Consider the following 20,249-nt stretch of genomic DNA (forward strand, 5'->3'; position numbering starts at 1 on the left):
ACCAGATGGTTGATTTTTTTAATCAATAAAATATGTTTTGAATTATAAGTGACAATGGGAAGAGAAATAATAAAGAAAAAAAACTGCTAATAATAAAACCGTATATTAATGGATTAGGCTATCTAAATGTACTAACAACCTGATAAACTACTAATTGTTACTGCATGCATATTTGCAAAAGATCAGTTAATGGATAGGCGAAATCACAGTAGTGGCAAAATAATTAGTAGGGTTCCAAGCAGCAAAAACACGCTTACATTTTGAGGTTCCTGAAATGTAAAGATTTTATCATGCATCTGACCTTAATTTGGAAGTAATTTCTGAAATGCAAATTTCAAATGTCTGATATTTGTTGGGCATGTGCATTTTTGGGAAATGGCTAATGTTTGGTAACAAAGCAAAATCTAATTCTTCAAAGTAGAATTTTAAACAGTAAGTGAATGCCTTCCATTTGAATCAAATCTTTAAATAATCCAGCTATTTGATCCAGTTTTTTACTTCTGGTTTCCAGGTTAGGACTGTTCCTACGTCCTTGCTTATATCTGTACCTGCATGAGCTGCTGCACTACATCAGGGCATAGTTCAATCAGATGCTAGAAGTGCAACATGCTCTGGTTTACAGAGGGAATCTTTTTAAAAGCATGTGTCTGTCTTCAGTGGTACGTCTCAGAACCTGCTGGTAGTTGTAGCGTTTTTATATCCTATGCAGACAACATATCTCGCTTTCTCATTCCAGTGCAAATAAATCTAAATGTTATATATACTATATAGAGATAGATAGATAGACAGATGGACGGACAGATGGATTTCAAATCAACTAGATTACCTTCAATGGGCAGTCACATTCGTAAATGATGTGGCAAGTGCCACGCCTGGACGTTCCTAATGGGTCAATCAGTTTTGGAAACAATCTGTTTATGACAAAATTACAAATGGACTTGCCATATGCACTACACGGTCACCTGCAGGAGCTCAAGGAACTGCATCCTCTTGCAGAGTCTTCTACTCATCTGCTTCTGCTGCAGCGTGTCATCCAACTGTAACTTTCCCTTCTGTTTTCAAACTACAGTCCACACAGTTTGAAAAAATCACAAAATGGCTGCCATCTCCCCAAACCAGATTCAAGACTCAGTGTTAGACCTGGCATCCTTGGCGTGGTTTCCCCTGTCTTTTTGCCTCGACCTCCTGTATTTTTGACTGTGCGCTGGGCTTTGTTTTTGCTGGTTTAGGTGCTCTGGGCACTTTACCACTGCTGATCAGTGCTAAGGTGCAAGTACTCTGTGTGTAAATTGTGATTATGATTGGCATATTTAATTTACTGGTAAGTCCATAGTAAAGTGCGCCAGGTGTTCCCAGGGCCTCTAAATTAAATTAAATGCTACTAGTGGGCCTGCAGCACTGATTGTGCCACCCACACAAGTAGCCTTTTAAATGTGTTTCTGACCTGCCACTGCAGTGTCTGCGCACACAGTTTTAAACAGCTATGTTGACCTGGCAAGTGCACCCACTTGTCAGGCCCTAATCTTCCCATTTATTACATGTAAGTCACCCCTAAGGTAGGCTCAAGGTAGCCCCATGGGCAGGGTGCAGTATATATGAAAGGTAGGACATGTACTGGTGTGTTTTACATGTCCTTATAGCGAAATACTGCCAATTTAGTTTTACAAAATTGCAAGGCATGTCTTTCACACAGGTTACCATTGGAGCTGCCTTGTAACATTTTACAAGTGTAACTTTCAATTGGGAAGAGATAGAGATTTGGAGTTTCGGCTCCCTGAGCTCAAATTTTAAAAATACATCTTTTAGTGAAGGTGGTTTTTAAATTAGGTGTTGAAAAATGCATTGTGAAAGTGGCCATTTTTGTGCTATACCATTCTATATCTCTGCCTGCCTGTGGAATCCATGTCTGGTTTAGGCTGACAGGGGATGTTTGTGAATTCACTCTAGACGGTCACACAAATATGCTGAGGTGTGCCCTACATATTCTGATGAGTCATCACCAGGCAGATGGGTCTTCCTGATGGGAGGAGTTTTCCCTAAAACCTGAATAGGGCTGTGCCTGCCCTCTCACAATGCTGCCTCTACCCCCTGGAGTGTGTCTAGAGTCAAGGCTGGGCAAAAAAACTTGTGAACAACAGAGACTTTCTTTGAAGTTTACCAACTTCAAAGGCTAAAAGGGGTATAAGTATTGAACCTAAAATCCCAGACTTTTAGAACACCTCTGGACTGAGAGGACCATGCCAAGAAGAAGAGCTGAAGAGCTGCCAAGAGGTATACTGTCTATTTTATTGTGTGTTGGTGTACTGGGATTTGGCCTGCAGTTGCAGCTTCTGTCTGTGGGCAGTGGAATTGACCGGACTTTTACCTTGCTTTGGTATCTCGCTTGGCTTGGTATAGAGCTTGCCTCCTGTTAAGAGGTCTTAGCGACACCAAGACCTCACCTGCAGCATCCCTGAACTCCACTGCTGGAAATTCTGACCTGCCTTGTGGTGCCATTTCCAGTTTTGGGCCTTTGGCAGTTGTATTGCTGCTCCTGTTGCTGAAAATGCACATATCGCCCTTCCAGCGCCTGTTTTTCTGGCACAACACTGCTGTTTGGGAAGAATTTCCACCCACTACTGCTGTGCCACTGAAAATCTCGCTGCTAAATGAACCGCTGCAGCCCGAGTCTGCTGTGTGCCTGGAAGAATCGGTGCATCACCTGTCTGTAGCTTCAGAAATCAACGCAGCGCTTCGAGCGCCGCCGCATCGACCCGCAGCACCTAGATTTTCTCACACATTGCACCTGTGTGCCAAATCTTCATCAATGAAGTCCTGCCTTTTAGTCTTGTTTTGATTGAATACATATTTGCTTTTTATAAACTGGTGTGGATTCTTTTTGTGGTGTTTTCACTGTATGTGTGCACAAATGCTTTACACATTACCTCTTTAGTTTTCCCTGATTGCTCTCTGCCAAGCTACCAGAGGGTGGGCACAGGAAAACATAGCTGTGTACTTTACTCATCCTGATTAGAAGGAAGGGTTCCTACTTGGCCAGGGTGTATACCACTGCCATTTAGAGTACCCCATTCCTAACACACAGACTTAATCTTTAGTGTTCTAAACCTTAAACTGACTGTTAAGTTTACATGGCAAAGGAACAGCTCCTGCAGCCCCACTATACAAGGTAGCAATTTAACACTCGTATCGAATACTGACAATATTGGAAGGCATCCTCCAAAACTCATCATCACTTAAAATAAATTGATAGTTTTAATCAGTAATTTACGCATGTTTATAGATTGATGTAGAAACCTAAAAGGCCACCAATAAGCAGCCCTAACTAAGGTAGAATCTTTATGCAGCCCTCTGAAGCCAAATGTATAGAAGAGTAATAATCCATAAGTCTTTCCGCTATGTGCATTCCCCTTCTCATCTCTTCTTTTGTGAAGGACAGCAGAAAAAAGTAATTACCACTAGTAATGGTAATTTGGTGAGTTCAGGCAGGCGGATTACTTTGCTTAGCCATGTCCTTAGCTCCTGCCTGTATATGTTAACGTTTTGCTGTTACTGCTTAGTAGGTAAATATACACACTTGTTCCCGGGAAGATACACTCTCAGTGACTCAAGCCAGTAATGGCGTAAGGACCATCCAACAACATCCCTATTTAAATTCATCAAGAGATCATGCCATTGTTGCGAGTGCATAATTTCCTTTGATAAGAAGAGTCATTCCTGTGAGATCATGTAAGCAGATCACAGCAATTTCTAGAGAAACATTACTCTGCCAGACAATTTGGGGAGCAGGAGCCTCAGGGTAACGCTGGGGCATGCTTCCTTCGAGACAGGGAAACAGATCAGAAGATAAAAGAGTTAAGTTACTGAGTTGACATCTTGAAGTTTGATAATGACAGAAAATTGAAAATGTTGATGACTATGCAAATTTGTTCTCCTCTAAAGGCACCAACCCCATTGATTTGATTTTGCAACAGAGTAATAACCTAAAACTGACCTGTATGGATGAAGAAAGGAGGCAGCCCTATCTCAACCCAATATGTTGTGGAATTCAAAGGAGCTATAAATATATTACCTGGTGGAAAGGCCTCTGTATCGAATGGCTTAACCACAGAGCCCTAAAGGTACAAAGACATTCAAGCACTGCATCTACTCTTCGAGCATGAGGAACTACTTGATAGAGGTATACTATCCCCATCCACTAAAGAGACAGTGATAAGTGTCCTGCCGAAACCATGCAAATATTTTTTTAATGCACCTGTTTCTAACTCTTCTGCGAGGATACAGGTGATGATAGTTCCACTAAGCAGGTTTCGAGCCCAGCAGTACCACCTCACACAAACCCTGTCCGCTATCTGCATTTGCATGAGTACATCATTTAGTTCCCTGGTTGCAGGAGCAGTTTTCCTTGAAGTTGAAAAAGCTTTTGATTCACTGGAATGGGGTTCTCACAGAGGACTGCAATGACGAGTGGAAAATGGAGGATAGCTGATCTAGATAATCAACCTGTTACATTACAAGCCAGTAGCCATAGTTAGAGTAAACAACATGATATCTGATCCTACTTCCACCACTACAGATACTAGGAAGGGGTGTCCTCTGTTTGCTATTGCAATAAAACCGCTTGCTTTCATACCAGGAGAAGTCCACTTTAAAAGAGGCACCAAGTACAGCACACATAGAGTTTTGCTGATGCTATATACATATGCATTTTCCTGTTTTGAGATAGCCTGATTGTTTTCTTCCTCCAATAACTGGAATATAATGAAATTACACTACTTCTCTGGATTGAAAATAAATTAGAGGACGTTGGTAAGTTTTTCTTTTATAGAAACGAACCGAATGCTTAATCTGGTATCTGCTGGTTTAGTGTTCATGTTAGATTCTGTATTTGGTATTACAAATGTATACGGATGTGGTTACACTGGTTGAGAGCACTATGGCCCAGTTTGTGACCAACTACAAAGGCAAGTCGCTAGGGAGGATTGCGCATCCATTGTCAATAACAGAGAGGACTGCATTATTGAAAATGATCACGTTTTTATTTTATTTTATTTTAGTTGATTCCAGTAAAAGAGGGCTAGGTAAAAGAAAGCCTTCCCACCAAAGCGTGATTTTTTTAAACACGGTACAAGGAGTAGAGATTTAGCTCCTGAGTGTAAGGGTCTGGGTGGCTGATATTGAGTGAGTTTTACTGCAAGATAGCCAGGACCTTTACCGTTTAATGCTTTATGCACAATACAGCATATCTTAAATTTGACCCGTTTGCGTACTGATAGCCAGTGAAGCCATTGTAGAAGAGGGAAAGAGGCTGTTCTGGCAGGGGCATTCGAGACAAGGCAGGCCGCGGTGTTTGGGACTACTTGGAGTCTACTCAGTGAGGACTCACTTGCTGAAATGAGGAGAGCATTACAGTAGTCCTGGTGGGTCATTACCAGTGCCTGAATGAGAGTGTTCTGTGTGGTTAAAGGGAGAAAGGGAAATACCTTACGTAGAAGGCTTAATATGTGGAAACATGAGCCTACAGTGGCTGCAACGTGCTCCTTCATTGCCGGGATTAAACATGTTTATTGAAATGAGCTGTGAACGGAGCGCGTCAGGAAACTGTTTAGTCCCGGCAATTGGAGTTAATGTTAAGAAGATTGGTCATAGCAAGGAGGTTCAGAAACTTGGAGACTATCCGGTCCCACAATCTGAGAGCAATTAATTTGTATTATTCAACTCCAGGCTCATAGAGATTTATTTTCCTTAAAATAAAATTATGGGACAGATGATAGAAACGGCCAGTCGCCCTGTCAATCGGAGGAGCCAGATCTCATAAGAATCGGTCATCAACACGTCACCATTTCTGATTTTAAACTTTGGGAGATATCAAGTATTTCTGCCTGAAGAAAGTGGTTGGAACAGTATAAACCACCGAAACGCGTCGAGCTGCAGCAACGAAAGCACTAAATCTAATTGACCTTGGTCAAAAATTAATTGTACATAATGTTGTTGTGATCATGGAATTGTCATCAGATTAGTGCCTAAATGACAACACTCTAATGTCTATGACATTCTCCCACATTGAATGTTAGATTTATAATGTTGTGCATGTGATTATCCACATTGGAATGCAATTTATGGTGCGATATTTGATGTTTTTTAATAGAAATAAATGAATAAAACATTTATATACCAGCTTTGGAGCATTTGTGGTACACCCTGGTGTGAGCGGTGTGTATGGTATGGATGTGGTATTAGTTGACAGACAGTTTGCTTTAAAAACAATCCAAAGAGAAATTGTTGCTTTGGGACATTAAAATGATACATCCAGAGAAGATGCCAAAAATCATTCAACTTTGACCTTTACATACATTCTGCCACCAAAAAGCTTAAAATGATTTAATGGTTAATTGCTGGTACGATATATAGACTCTTCTCAAACTTTAAACATGTACAGATCAAACTGACGTCAGTGGGATTAAATGGGTTAACGAGGAGCCTTTGTGGGCCGTCATTGTGTGGCAGTCAATCATCATAATCAATTTGGTGTCCCGTCCCTTTGGCTTAGGAGGAGCCCCTCTTACTTTTGTCATTTTAATGTCTGCCTATTTTGCACAGACGCAGTACACGTTTTAAATCTATTAAGTAGCTCTAAGATAACGTTGACATTTTTTAGGATGTACCTTTTATGATGGTTATGAATTGCAATGAATTATAGTTTTAATCTGTGAAATTGTTATGGTTTTAACTAACTGAAACAATAAACTTGAACTTGAGTGAGTCTTTTTTATGGGAGAAAATCTTCATCAACGAGGTTGTCTAATGGTCGGGGTGGCAGCTGGATCCAAAGAAAGAAACGTTGATGGTGGACGCCTGCGATGGGAAACTTGAGGGTCCGCCCCTGCAAAGTATATGCCCCCCTTCCACAGTCAGTCAGGAGCTAACAGGCCAGGGTACTATGCTGAGGGGGCTCCCTGGAGTTTAGGCCCCTGCACTGTGGGAGCTGCAGAGCCCTATGTTATGCCACTGATGGGGATTCTCGTTGTTGGCGGGAAGTTTGAGGCTCTCAATGTCAAAGGTGGGAAAACTCAGAGCGGGCGAAGTTTGAAGATCAGGCCCAGGAAGGCGTGGTTGTCGGCAGGATGCTAATCAATCAATCAGTCCATTTGTAAACTTGCTTAAGTTTTGGAATTTGATAAAGGAAGCATCAGGACAGGCTAACGGGGCTATGCCCTGTGTAGTAGAGGAAGCTGCTTGGGAAGAATATCTAGGTGAGTTATATGGAACATACGCTGAAGAAGGTGGGGATATTGGTCCCTGGATGGAGGCGGTAGTAGATTTAAAACCTTTGTTTACAACAGAAAAGGTATACTCAATCATAAGAAACTTAAACCTAACCCGTGCTGCAGGTCCTGATAACCTGCTGCCAGCAATTATTATAAAATCCCAGCAAGATTGGTGGGCGCAATTTTTCTCCTACATGTTTTTGGCTATATTGGAGTCAGGAAACGTGGAGGGGAGCAGTAATTAGACCGATCCACAAGAAGGGTTATAGAAAAGCGCCCAAAAATTATAGACTCATTAATTTGGTGGATATCGGGGAAAAGGTATTCTCCAAAATAATTTTGGGCAGTTTGAACGACTGGGCGGAGCGGTGGTCGATCGTGCCAGTAGAGCAAGGAGGCTTCAAGAAGGGGCATTCCACGATCGATCACTGCTTCGCACTGTGGGCTGTGGCGAGGAAGTCTATGGAAAGGCAGGGGAAGTTATGCTGCTGTTTGGTGGACTTCCGCGCGGCATTCGATTTAGTTGACAGGAATTGCCTGTGGGAGTCCCTAAGAAAACTTAATATCCCCGAGGGGCTCTTGAAAATTATCCAGGAGTTACATAAACATAACTGGGCGCAAGTCATTAAAGACGTAGACGGAGCCTTGACTCCTAAAATATTGATTAAGAATGGCCTAAGACAGGGATGTGTGTTAGCCCCCTTATTATTTGCAATATACCTGGCTGATCTCCCATCTATTCTAGAAGTGAGTAGAAGTGCTAGCCCCAAAATGCATGGGAAACATCTGTCCTGTCTGCTGTACGCCGATGATTTGGTAATTTTTGACCAAACGGAAATCGGATTGCAAAGGAAGTTAGCTGCCTTCAATAAATATTACTTGGCTAAACGCCTGACGGTAAATATGGATAAAACTAAAATCCTATGTTTTGGGAAGAAAACCTTGAATTTTAATTGGTACCTGGGAACTACTAAACTAGAAATTGTGAACGGATACAGATACCTCGGTATTTGGTTTGAAAAGTCTTTAAAATGGGATACCCATTTAGTAGCCCAGACTGCCAAAGCCCATACATCAGGATGCGGGCTAAGGAAATTCAGCCAAGTTTACGGGGATATGTCACATAGACCATTACTGAAAGCCTATAAGGCAATGATACCCCCACATGTGCAGTATGGAGCCGAAGTTTTATATTTGAGCGGGAAGAATAATTGGGACATTGAGGAGGGGAAATGTGTAAAATCGTTGATGTCACTGCCCGGCTCCTCCATGATTCAGGCAATCCGCTTGGAATTAGGCGTGGCCTCATGGAACATACAGGTACAAGTGGCCCTTTTAAGATTTTGGAAAAGATTGAGATCCGAGGAAGTCACAAAAGTGTCACAATGGTGTAAAGAGGAGATCTTGCACAGCAACCTAAATTGGACCAGCAGGATCCGCTTGAAATTGTGCGCACTGTGTAAAAAATTTAAATGTAAAATTTGATCAGGCGACACTGTCGGTTGAAGCCTCAAATGCGGAGCTTAGAACAACAGGAAGAGAAATATCCAGGCAAAATGATATGATATATTTGAAAAAGAAAGTGTCAGTCCATCATATGATAAATAGTTGGGAGAATGACACATGGTATCCCTATTTGGATAAACTACCTAATGCTGGATTAAGAGCCGAGGTGCTCCGATGGAGAATAGGGATTAACTGTTGGGTATCTCAGAGAAACAGAAAAGCAGAATTGGTACAACCGGATGGTAAATGCCGCTGTGGATTAGGTACCAAGTGTGACAACCTACATATCTTATTAGACTGTCAAAAATGGGTGTCACAGCTGAAACTGTTTTTGCGACCCTTGTTTTTAAAATATGGTATAACTGAGCGCCTCTTAGCAATTAACCTACTTACCAACATGCCAAATCTTGATATAGCAATCGCCATGGCAAAATATATGAAGGCGGTAAAAAGGAATCTGTGGGAACCAAATATGGTTGGATAGAAATTGGCATGAAGTAATAGTAGGTCACGCTCTAGAAAATTGTGTCTAAGGTGGAATGCCATCCTTAAGTTAAAGGTATATAAGAAGGGGTCCCAGATGGAACAACATAAGACACACAAATCAACAAAATTAACCTCGTAAACATAGACTTCAAAGAATGTTATTTAATACACATCCTTCTTCATAAGTTAATTACCATATCTTTTGCAATAGTATAATTCAAAACATTTCATGATAAGCCCAGAAAGAGGGGTGGGGGGGGGGAAAGTGAAGAAAGGAAAATTGTGCAACATAGATTTAAATTAGTCATAAAAGAATAACATAATATGTGGTCTCATCAATATTTGAACATGTAGTGCCACACTAGATATATATACATTGTCATATATCAACTCATAGGTTAAGACAATCCTATCCTGTTAATGGCTGGCACAGTCAACAAATGATCAGTTTGCCCACAGGTAGGAAAGGGTAACAGTATGTCGACGTTTCGACCCCAGTTGAGCAGGCGACGTTATTGCATATTTGACATATTGTACCCCCCTTTTGCCCATGATGAGTGCCCCACTAAATTAATCTGGCATTCAACGAATAAATTGATGAATATATGTCTGTGCGCCATTAAGGATTTTTTCCTTTTGCGCTAAGATAGAATTCTCTAACGCAGTATAATGAGGGACCAGGTTTCCCAGCGCTTAATTTCACCAGGGGCCGAGTCTGTTTACCATTTTTACTGTGCGCCCATTGGCTACATGCAAGCAGTGACATTTAGCTGCTGCCCGGTCGATTTATCTCGCTCCCGGTCTCGCGTCTAGTCACTAGAGTAAACGGTGTGCTGAGACGCGGCGAAGATTCTTCACGCTTTCTCCATTTTTCGGGTAAGCATGAGTTAATCAACAGTTATGTCCATCTCTGACTATGCGGAGGTCGCGAGTGCACAAGCTAACACGCGCCTCCTGTTTATTTTGCCTTTTAGAAATATGAGCGAAACCCGATAGGAAAGTTGCAGTGGTTTTAAAAGGTACCACTCATCCCGCTCCTGGGCTCGCGGCAAATCACTAGATTATACGGTATACTGATGAACAGCGAGGAGCCCTCCCGCTTTCTTCGTTTTTCGGGTAAGCTTGGGTAAAACCTTAATTGTATCCCAGTCCAGCTATGCGGAGGTCGCGAGTGTGGATGCTAACACGCGCCTCCTGTCTATTTTACCTCCTAGATACACAAGTGAACCTTGGAGTTTTGATTTAAAGATTGATTTAAAGACAGTTTTTCCCTAAAAGCAATTTGGAAGCTAGAAGTCACTGCGAGCAAGTCGTTTTGGCTCCTTCTGTTTCACCTTCATATTTGGTGAGTAAAGCAATGAAGTAGCGGCTTGAGTTCCAATGACGACATGAGAGATATGTTCCGAATTGCGTCCTTTTGTTAATTGCAGATGTGAGTTTTTTATCACGAATAGAAGCGCTCCCATGCAAATACAGTACCTAGGATCGCTGCTGCGTGAATAGGTGAGCCTTGGATTAGTGTCTCATATACCTGTGTGGAGCAAGTAATGTCATGAATTGTAAGGGCCAGCCCTGAGGTTGGCTGGTTAGGTTGGTTCTCCGTTGTTTGATTTGGTAACTTATGTTTTTAACCCGGCTGGGTAGTGTGTGATGTTTTATTGAATCATACACTTGTGCTGATATTAACTATGATATTGCGTGGATTATAGTCGAGTACGGTCCACTGTCTTATAAATGCCTAATTTATTTTTAGGAATACGCTCTCTTGGCAATAGGAGCCCTTGGCCCAACATCAGTTTCAGACGGAGCCGCTAGATTCACCGTGCTTCGTGTAGGTAACTAGGTATGGCTTTAATTAGCCTTCAGTTCTTCTTGTAAGAATATATCAATCCTAATTTAGTTTCTCCTTTATAGGTGCCCTTTGTTGTACTCCCACACCCCACTACCACCTGTCCTGAGGAAGAGCCCGCTGTAGGGCAATAACGTCGCCTGCTCAACTGGGGTCGAAACGTCGACATACTGTTACCCTTTCCTACCTGTGGGCAAACTGATCATTTGTTGACTGTGCCAGCCATTAACAGGATAGGATTGTCTTAACCTATGAGTTGATATATGACAATGTATATATATCTAGTGTGGCACTACATGTTCAAATATTGATGAGACCACATATTATGTTATTCTTTTATGACTAATTTAAATCTATGTTGCACAATTTTCCTTTCTTCACCCCCCCCCCCCCCCTCTTTCTGGGCTTATCATGAAATGTTTTGAATTATACTATTGCAAAAGATATGGTAATTAACTTATGAAGAAGGATGTGTATTAAATAACATTCTTTGAAGTCTATGTTTACGAGGTTAATTTTGTTGATTTGTGTGTCTTATGTTGTTCCATCTGGGACCCCTTCTTATATACCATTGATTACCCAGGTCCCAGTACTAGTGGGTCGACCCGTTTATTATAACATCCTTAAGTTAAAGCTTCATTGTATTGCTGATTACAATATTGGGGGTAGTGCTGTATGAAAATTTGTCTCTTTTTAATGTATCTGTGGAATTTTTTATACATGTTTTAAACTATTTATTGTAATATGTATCTTGTTTGGAGACCAAAGGTCTAATAAACATACGTTTACTACTACTACTACTACAGTCCATTTGTAGAGCACGCTACTCATCCGTGAGGGTCTCAAGGGGCTGAAGGGAGGGGGTTCTGTTACTGCTCGAAAAGCCAGGTCTTGAGGTGCTTCCTGAAGGTGAGATGATCCTGGGTCAGTCGTAGATGTGTGGGGAGGGAGTGCCATGTCTGGACGGCCAGGTAGGAGAACGATCTTCCTCCGGTTGTGGTTCTGCGAATCCGTGGGATGATGGTGAGGGCGAGGTTGGCGGAGCGGAGCTGGCGGGCGGGAGTGTAGAACGACAGGCGGTTGTTGAGGTTTTCGGGGCCCGTGTCGTGGAGCGCTTTGTGTGCGTGGGTGAGGAGCCTGAATGTGATCCTCTTGCTGACGGGGAGCCAGTGCAGGTTTCTCAGGTGAGGAGTAATGTGGCTGTGGCGAGGGATGTCGAGGATGAGTCGTGCAGAGGCGTTCTGTATGCGCTGAAGTCGTTTCTGCAGTTTGGCTGTGGTTCCTGCGTATAGGGTGTTCCCGTAGTCCAGTCGGCTGGTGACGAGGGCCTGGGTGACCGTCTTTCTGGTTTCGGTGGGGATCCACCGGAAGATCTTTCTGAGCATGCGTAGGGTGTTGAAACATGAAGATGAGAACGCGTTGACTTGTTTGGTCATCGTGAGGGAGGAGTCCAGGATGAATCCCAGGTTGCGTGCGTGGTCCGTGGGTGTCGGTGCGGTGCCCAGCGCCGTGGGCCACCAGGAGTCGTCCCAGGCGGATGGGGATTGTCCGAGGATGATGACCTCCGTCTTGTCTGAGTTGAGCTTCAGACGGCTGAGCTTCATCCATTCCGCGACGTCTCTCATTCCTTCCTGGAGGTTGGTTTTGGCGGTGGCTGGGTCTTTGGTGAGGGAGAGCATCAGCTGGGTGTCGTCTGCGTAGGAGATGATGTTGAGGTTGTGTTTACGTGCGATGGCGGCGAGGGGGCTCATGTAGATGTTGAAGAGGGTTGGGCTGAGCGAGGAGCCTTGGGGTACACTGCAGATGATTTTGGTGGCCGTGGAGCGGAAGGGAGGGAGGCGGACTCTCTGTGTTCTGTCGGAGAGGAACGAGGTGATCCAGTCCAGGGCTTGTCCTTGAATTCCAGTGATGTGGAGGCGGGTTATTAGGGTGCGGTGGCAGACGGTATCGAAGGCGGCCGAGAGGTCAAGGAGTATGAGAGCAGTTGTTTCCCCGTTGTCCATCAGGGTTCTGATGTCGTCGGTGGCTGCGATGAGGGCGGTCTCGGTGCTGTGGTTGGCTCGAAATCCGGATTAGGATGGGTCGAGTGCGTTGTTTGCTTCAAGGAATGCCGTCAGTTGTTTGTTGACAGTCTTCTCGATGACTTTAGCCGGGAAGGGAAGGAGAGAGATGGGGCAGAAGTTCTTGAGGTCTTTAGGGTCGGCTGTGGGTTTCTTTAGAAGGGCGTTGATCTCTGCGTGGTTCCAGCTTTCTGGGAATGTGGCTGACGCGATAGGCGTTGGTCCTGGTGAAACCCTCTACGTTTGGACTTAAAGACTTTTCTGGAAGTCAGTATCCTTTCAGCGAGGCAAACCACCAAGTTGAATATGACTGGCTGTTTAATGTCAGGTCCGGTGGTAGGATCTGGTTCCTTTTGCGAAAAAGTTCAGAAAAAGATTCTAAGGTTCCAGTCTTGTAACTTGGTGACTCTAACACCAGCCAAAGGTCTAACACCTTTTGGGCACCACTTGGGGGTTAAGACTCAATCTCCCAAAAGCCACCGCAGGGCCCATTGGCAAATTCAAGTGGAACTGGTCAGCTGGGCTCTGCAAGGACTTGGGCTTCTTGCAGCTTTTGTGTTCCTTGAGCTTAACAGGAGGCTATCGAGCTAACCCTTGGAGTCAACTCTTCTGTTCTGGGTGCAAGTGAGGAGTGGGTTCAGCTCTTGGTGTTTCTTTGCACAGGTTACAGTAGGTACATTCCTATTTCTGAAGTCCAGAGGGTTCAGCAGGTGCAGTCATTCTTCTGTCTTCCTCAGATCCAGCATTGTTCTGAAGAAGGTACACACAGGTTCCACTTTTATGCCTGCCACTCTCTGTCAAACAGATAAAAAGATCCAAAGAGCAAAGCTACCCATGTTTACATAATTTCCTAGGAGTGTGGCCCTAAAGAATCCCACAGTACCCCTCGGTGCTAAACTCCAACATGGCATAATCTGTCTTGCCCTCGTCAGAGCTCTGGGAAACCGTCACCCCTGAGGTGTGTCTAGTCAAATTAGGAACTCTCCCTGCAAAACAGTTCTGGAACAGGTCATACCCCCCCCCCCCCACTCCCTCTACACAAACACACCCACAACTAGGATTGGTGCCACTCTGGCTCCTTGGACAATGTGGCAGGGGAAGACCTAGGTGTGAGTTACATCTTCCGGTGACAGGGGATGCCCCTTTGCAGCTTGTGCTGTTTGTCAGCCCATCTCTCCAGCATCCATCCTGTCAGGAGGAGGTCATGCCTCCTTCCAGACAAGGGCCTTTGGTTCCCTGTCCTGGAAGTGATTCTCATCTCCCAGCAGGAGGACAAGGTGATATTTGGCGATTAACTCTGAAAAGGATTCTAAAGAATTTAGGCAGGAAATGACAGCCTTCTAAAAGTGGCATTTGCAAAATAGTATTTTAAAATCAGGCTTGGTTATCAGAGTGAATTTTAAATTCCTATGAATTTGAGGCTGTGAACCATGGGTCTAACTATTCTCAAAATTACTTTATCCATTCAATGGTGTTATAATGTAACCCAGGACTTTTGTATAGTAGACCAATCTTTGCTACTGTGGAAAACAACTTTGGAGATTTTTCAATGCTGGGGCATGTACAATTTCAAGAGTACATGTCCCATTTGTTTAATACTATGCACTCTGCCCAATGGGCATTTAGAACCTACCTTATGGGTGACGTATAAACATTTAAGGATTAGGCCTGTTAAAATGGTGATTTTAACAGGTAGAAAGGGCAGTTTCAAAACTGCGATTCTAGGCTTCTGCTGCAGTCCTACAGTCATGTTTTGCATGGCCACTTTAGTGGTGGTTCAATAAATGCTGCAGTCGACTAATGCCATTAAATCCACAGGTCCTGGCTACATAGGGTATTATATACTAGGAACTTACAGGTAAGCTATATATGCCAATACTGGATTAGCAAAATGTAAACGTTTTAGAGATCCCAAAAACTGGTTTTAAAATTGTGGGTGATCAGACAAAAAGAGGTCTTTCCTTACTGCATGTCATTGACACCTGTGAGGCATGTAGAAGACTGGTGGCATCGATGGTGGTCAAAAGGAGAGTCACGCTGCACAAACTCTGTGAATAGATGGGCTCAGGACAAGGAAGGGATAGGTGCTAATTGTCTGCTGCCTACGGGAAGGGAGACTTTGGCTGGTCAACCAGAAAGTCCTGGGTAATGCATGGAAGATAGGTTGTTGGCCTCCTTCCATGTCATGCCAGGGAAATACTGTGAGCATGGTTGGGATCACACTGATGGGTTCTACCTCATGCATAACCGACTTGTGACCCATGAGGGGACTAGAAGGCTCCCATGACATAGGTGCAACGTGTGACTGCACCCACTCTCATTGTATCCTTCAAGCTTTCCTCAACAATGATGAGCCTATTTTCATACTCCCAAAGAGGGGCGAAAGGCTGTTCTTACATGACTGTTAGCTCAACTGTGTGCCAAACAGCCACTCACGTCAACAATAAGAAGCTGCCAAGCGGTATGCCTCGCTTTTCTTTTGCAAGGGGCATGTGTACACATTGTGCTAATCTTTTGAGTTAGCTCATGCACAAACCAGCGGTCTGCACCAGTGCAAGTAATAAGGTCCCTTGAAAGCAATCACTACTGACAGCATGCAAAATGTACCACGCAAAACATGCCAGGGCTGTGTGTTGTTGAATGAAGTTTAACTGCTTATTAATATAGCACAGGGGAAACAGGGAGATTGCTAACTGTGGGCAGGTTATAAATAACTACAACACTGCCACTTCTCCTGAAAAATGAGAATGGAAGTAGCAAATTACGTGTCAATCCTGAAATCTGCAACGCCTCAGCAAATCACATGATTTCTAGTTTAGCTACCAAGCCAGGGTTTCTCAAAAACTACCTTCCAGGAAAAGGCTAAAAAAAGACTTCACCTGCTTGATCTTTGAAGCTTTCACTTACTGTCTATTCTGCCTTTGTGGTACCAGAACACAGAGGAGTTTGGAAAAAGACATCCCTAGCTGAGTAAATAATTTTTTTTGTAAATATTTATAAATATATCGTCTTGAAAACGTCATTCTCAGCTAATGAAGTTATGTGAAGGTAACTAAGCTTTGAGGATGTGTTTCAATGGGATAGAAACATGCGTAGATCTCCAGCCCAGCTGTGAAGTCCCCCAATTGTTAAATATTGGGCAGTGCTTCCCTAACTTTTTAGAACCACAAAACAATTTGAAATCAACAAACTTTTGCGACCCACCTAGCTTTAATGGACATGAGGCGACCAATGTTTTGTAAAGTATTGTGTGATAGCGCACTTTCATTTATAGACAGTACATTTTCCATTGAAATGGCCCCTAAATGTGCAAAGACATACGGTTTTACTAATAAAACTGTATTGCTTTCTGAACTGCTGAATGTGCACAGATCACTTACAGGTATTTACATTTTGTTGTGTCACACCCTACAGCCTTTCCTTTTACAGTCTCTGTACAACCGCAAGATTGTCACATAAATGACTTTCCTTTTCTTTCTCTGACTGCAGAGAGGAGTTTGTACACACCAATCCCTGTGTTAAACAAATAAAAAGCAATTTGTCAGGATGCATAGCCTGACATTTGACCCCTCTGTATGTGAGTCATAGCAAATATGACACCATAAATACAGAAGTTAAAGGCATCTTTATTTACTGTTTGAACTTTCATGACCCACTAAAATTGGCTCCACCCACAGTTTGGGAAACACTGGTATAGCAAAAAAAATTACGTTTATTAAACTTGGAAAAATATGAAAAATATTTTATGATAAATATTAATGTAAATAATGTGTAAATAAATTAATTTTAAATATAGAACTAAATGCAAGATGCTGCAGCAATATTTTAAATTAAATATTCCATTCGTGTACATGAAGTCAATTTTTTTACGTTGAAATTAAAAATCACTTTCCATCTAAAGTAAAAAATATATTTTCATTATGCATTAATAATCATAAAATGTGATGTCATGAATTTATTAAAAGTAATTTAATAATATATTCATCATATTTATTTGTCACATTCATTTTTAATTGCAAAACGGTTATTAAAATATTTAACCATTGAATTAAAAATGCATACTAATTTTTTTAAAGATTTTTAATATTAAACATTACGTACTGATTTTTGTTTAACAATATTTAACATAACATTATTTCCAATAGGGTTTTATTTTAAGTGCCTAATTCCATTAGTGGGAGAGGTGTGGCGCCGCGGCCAGGGCAACTGACATCGGACGCTGAGGCTTACGGTTGGATCCCTGGCACTGGCGGCAGGTCAGCCCTGCACCATGTGACTCTGGGCAATAGCTCGCTTAATCTTCCCGACGGCCCCTAGCGCCGGGATGCCTCCGGGTAGCTGTGGGCTTTACAAATACTAGATTTACATTTACATTATTCTCTACAAGTGGGGTTGCATTGTCAGTGGCTGGCCATGTGTGATACTAGACTTGCTCAAGCCATAAGCTGGAGTACTTTCCTACTGTTTTGGGTACCTTTTTGGCTGTAGTAACTATAGACGTGTGGTTTGTAAAATACTATGGGCTTACTCTTTTGTGGGTGAGTTGAAGTCCCTCCCTAAACACCTCCTTGAACCTCCCTGAACCCCTCATTACTCCTACCTTAACCCCTCCCCTTTATTTGTAAGCATTCCCCATTTTCTAGCCACTCCTCTGTGTCCCTACATATTAACACCAAAAAAAGTGTATCTATATGAATGAAAACTCCACAGTCGGGAGGAGATCCCTGCACATATAGGTATAGGGGAAGTGTAAACTCCACACCTAGATTTATAAATATCATTTTGTAGTATGTTTTGTAGTACTACAAAACATACTACACAATGCAGTTTATGTATAGGACCGAAAGATCCTTCACTCCTGCCTTGTATACACACTGAGGGACTGATTACTTTTGAATTCAACAAACTTGTGAACTAAACAACTGATTAACGAAGACTAGGCTAAAACAAAGAAGATATACAATTGTGTAGGATTACATAATGCCCAATGGCATTCATAATTTGTCCTCCAAAAAAGCCATTTTGCATTTCCAGCTCACTAACATAAGTGGTCAGTGTAATTTCATATAAACAACACAGTTGGGGTGTGCAAGCTGCATATCTAAGTACTTGATAGCTTATTTAACACTGATTTAGAGCAGCCATTTATTCAGACAAGAACAAAGAATGCGCATAAACGAATAGCATAGACAAATCTGATGATGCACTGGAAGACAACACATGTGCAAGACTATAAGAGGGACACCATCAATAAAACTGCTCCCGCATTTGCCATAGTAGATCTTTTTAAAGGTTCTTAAAAGCGCTTCTAGTTGACAATGAGAAACAAGAAGGTCCCCAATGAGCATCTGGTCACCTGTTAATAAAAACTTTCAGGTAATAAAACTATCTTCTCTCAAAAGAAAGAACCACACAATGGACTGGTGACACATTTTGTGAACCTAACACTCTTCCTTCTCATTCATCCTGACAATCAAGACCACAAATGTAGTAGTAGTGTGGTGGCAAATCAAAGTCAGTTTCGGATACTAGCTTTGCTGCACTCTTCATCAGCAATATCAAATGCTCAAATGCTGGAATATGGTGGCTACGATTTGTTTGTAGACAAAGCAGATACATTTTTCGCGAGAAGGAAGAGACCTGAACAGGTTGAACATGACTGGTGAACAGCGCCTCAAGATGCAACAGTCAATTCATTGAAATCGAAAAACATTAATGTAAGACCACTACTTCGTTACACCGCATTTCTACAAGTCTGATGTGCCCATCTACCTGCTAGCTGGACATTGACCTTTTCCCAAACAGCCACAGTACTGAAGTGTACTGAAGTGTTCCACCAGTAGTATTTTGGTGGTGGATCTCTTGGTGGTACAAAAGTATAGTAGTGGCAGTGAATTGTTGCCCTACATTTCCTTTTCATCATCATCATCATTAGCATCAGCAATCATAAAAATACAATAAAAACATCAATAAATTCATGACCATAGAGTGAAAATCAACAAAATTACAAAATCCTACACAAGTGAAATACACCCCTGCTAAAAAACTAGATAAATACCAAAATACTTTAATACTATCTAAAAATTTCCTTTTCAAATAATGCATTAATTCCACTCAATGCTCCTGTTGTTTGACCTCTTTGATGGTATGAGCTATGATGTCAGATTCATTTATGAATTCATGCGCCTTGCAACTGTTATACTAATGTCCTTCCTCGTCATTGTACCACCATCACAGGTATTTCTCTATTTTTTTAAGATCATTGTTGTGTATCATATGCATGACTGCAGCTCTAAATACATCCCACGTTTGCTGTGTCTGGCCGTAAAAGTTATGCTGATGTTTGGGTATTGTAAATTCAGGTTTCAACAGGTATTTTCTTTCTGTTTTTACTTAAATCCTGCTGTCTTTTTACCAAGTTAAAAGGGCTGTTTTTATTTACAAACAGTTTGCTTTAACCTGAATGTGTCACACAAAAAACAGAAAATGTACACACAATCATATCATATTCAGAAACTCCTCCCCGAGGGTCTACAGAGTTCAACTGTCCTTCATATTTGAATATATCATATTGATTTATACATTTTCTCATTAAAATCAGCCACTGCGTACACTGTTCATGAGTCTATATATGCCACATAGCCAATACAAAGTCTTTTGTTTTCTAAAAATGTGCTGTTTTTAGCCTTTATGAAACATTTTTTTCAGGTTTTCACAATACTGATTAAACTGTTCACATCCTATAATACAGGGTCTAAAATCACTGGGCCCTATTCAACATTTTGACATGCTTAACCTAAGTTTAAGACTGCTCATGGACTGAAGCCATGCTAAGATAAGATACACTATCAGAGACAGTGCTGTTCTATATTTGTACCATGCTAGTAAACAACATTTGTGACTCACTGCCTGAGTGTCCATTTAAAGTCACTACAAGCATCTTGGCTTTCAGGGCCGAGCATTTCAACCTAATTTTCCCAAAACATGCTTCAATGGTGCTTTGGCCAGGAACCTTCTGAAATAAGGTTATGTGGTTCAGTTCAGGGAGTTCAGTCACAGTGGAGGCTCTTGATTCTGTCTATT

The 20,249-nt window shown here is 42.1% G+C and overlaps 1 protein-coding gene across 1 annotated transcript in view; it reads right to left on the reverse strand.

The window, feature by feature from the left end:
• Window positions 1-20,249, reverse strand: part of RYR2 (ryanodine receptor 2) — a 3,071,198-nt gene that overhangs the window by 3,021,685 nt on the left and 29,264 nt on the right. The gene's annotated exons all lie outside the window — the stretch shown is intronic.

Source organism: Lissotriton helveticus, chromosome 6, assembly GCF_964261635.1.
Source record: "Lissotriton helveticus chromosome 6, aLisHel1.1, whole genome shotgun sequence".
Classification (NCBI taxonomy): domain Eukaryota; kingdom Metazoa; phylum Chordata; class Amphibia; order Caudata; family Salamandridae; genus Lissotriton; species Lissotriton helveticus.